A 2,325-nucleotide genomic window follows, 5' to 3' on the forward strand; every position below is an offset into this window, starting at 1 on the left:
TTATCAGTTCATGTCAACCACAATTGGTTTAGAGATCCAAAATAGTCTCAAGGTTCAAAATTAAACAGCATCATCCATCATTCGACTATTTCATTTTACTGCGAGATTCATGGCATTACGGAGATTTTGGCTTTAATAAATATCTCTGCTTATTACACTTGCATATATAAGTTCAACTATGGGTAAAGTAAAAAAGGGAATCAGTTAAATGCACTTTCCCCCCTAGAATATCAGCTCTAATTAGCTGTATTTCGGTTGAACTGTACATTTATTAACAAGATTACTGATACTTAAATCATAGTATCTATAAAACACAGATTATTTTTCGTGCTGGCTGAATATGGCGTAGAATATTCACCTCCCTCGTCACGAACGAAGGCATGGCAAAGGCAGCTGTATGCATCTGGAAAATAAGAAGAAGAATGTTGTATGTTCGGATTTAGAGTTATACTAAATCGGCAATTGTGCAATGTTAAGAGAGTGAGGTGTTGAAGCTGTTATTACCTCTGAGTTGTAGAACCTGAGCACCCTTGGGAAGTTGACGGCTCCTTCTATTTGCTCAATAGGATTGATAGGGTTCAAGAAATCAACAGGTGGTCCTTCAGTCGAGCACAGTAAAAAACCTATCACACCACTGCATACAGAAACAGAATGTGCAATTGCGGCCACATGACATTTCTTTGGTGAGTGTTCGTTAAATATCCAAGAACTAAAAAGTAATATACGAAATAACATAAGTTCTACCTTGAGTATGTAGGAACACTTGTCCAAGCATAGTGGACAGAACCCTTGAATGTTAAGCGGCAAATTGATATCAAATCTTGAATGAGATGTGTATGGAGCCACATGCTTTCCGCCATGTTGCAGAGAACACCACCAGGCCTCAATGCCTTTGCTACCGCTTCAAAAAAGGGTCTTTCAACAAGTTCCTGAGCAGGTCCTAGGTTACAAAGAGGGAAAAAAATGTACTATTAAATCTTACTGTCACTGCACTTATAACACAGCCTAGAAAACAAAGTATCTACGGGGAAGATGGAAGTGGAAGCATACCAACTGGATCAGATGAATCTACAATAATGGCATCGTACTTTCCTTCAGTAGAATTACGCAAAAATTCCGCGCCTATTGAAGCAAAAGACAGAATTATCACCATACGAGCATAAGTAAATTTTAGAACTTGGGAATGGCAAGGAACTGTTGTGGCATTACCATCACCAACATGGAGTCGAACACGAGGATCCTCGAAACCAATAGATAACTCTGGAAAGAACTTCTTGCTAACTTATGGTATGACGATCACTAACTTTATCAATACCAATGCAAACAATTTAAACTCATGGAACCATCCAAAAGATCAAAAAGGAAATGTAGTACATACTTCTATAACCATATCATCTATCTCACAGATGTCAATATGCTCTACGGATTTGTGGCGAGATATCTCTCTTAGAACACCACCATCTCCGCCACCAATAACCAAAAACTACATTAATCATACCAAGAAATGGAAATTAGTAACCAAAGTTGAAAAACCCGCAACAGGTAAAAAGATAGAGATTCCAAAGTTACATTTTTTGGCGATGGAATGGAACAAAGTGGAAGGTGGGATATCATCTCCTGATAAGCGCATTCGTATTTCTCCGTCAATTGCACGATACCGTCAAGAACAAGCGCTTTCCCGTATTTTCGATGACTGTTGGTAGCAAAAACAAAAATCAGTTCCTGGTCACTAAGAACATCAACCTTAACAGAGAATATTTGTTGGCACAGGAAAGTGTACGTACCTAGAAAACTAGTATCTCTTGGTACTTCGACTTTCCCTTGAATAAAATCTTTTCTATTTTTAAAGAATGTGCTTCTCCTACAGACATTAAACTACAAGCAATGAATATGGGTAACAAGCAAGTTAAATCATGAATTACACTGAAGCTGGCACTTGTATTTACCAAGCCACATAGGGTTGTTATAGTACACATCGCGAACACCTTCTGCATTAAAAACCAAACGACGAAAAACCAAATCATGCATCTCTGTAGAGAAGCGTTGATAAAAAAATCTTTTCTCCATTGCCACGCGGTGTAGTTAGGTGTCAATTCATGGCTAATAACAAATCTGACCTGGGCTATTTTCTTTTTACTTTATTATTTACAATTGTCATTGACCAAAAGACGTTCTATAAATTTTGGGGAGGGGCTCTAGCCTGGGTAAGCCACCCCAGTTCCGTCACCCCTAATGGGACTGGTATCCCGTAAAGATCATATCAATTCCGGTCCTCAAGAGGGAAGAAAACTTTTCATTATGAAATGAACGAGGGAAAATTGACTT

General features: G+C 38.4%; 1 pseudogene; it reads right to left on the minus strand.

Moving 5' to 3' along the window:
• Positions 1–236: 236 nt before the first annotated feature.
• Positions 237–2,028, minus strand: LOC113339506 (annotated as a pseudogene).
• Positions 2,029–2,325: the final 297 nt, after the last annotated feature.

This window comes from Papaver somniferum, unplaced genomic scaffold (assembly GCF_003573695.1).
Source record: "Papaver somniferum cultivar HN1 unplaced genomic scaffold, ASM357369v1 unplaced-scaffold_21, whole genome shotgun sequence".
Lineage (NCBI taxonomy): Eukaryota > Viridiplantae > Streptophyta > Magnoliopsida > Ranunculales > Papaveraceae > Papaver > Papaver somniferum.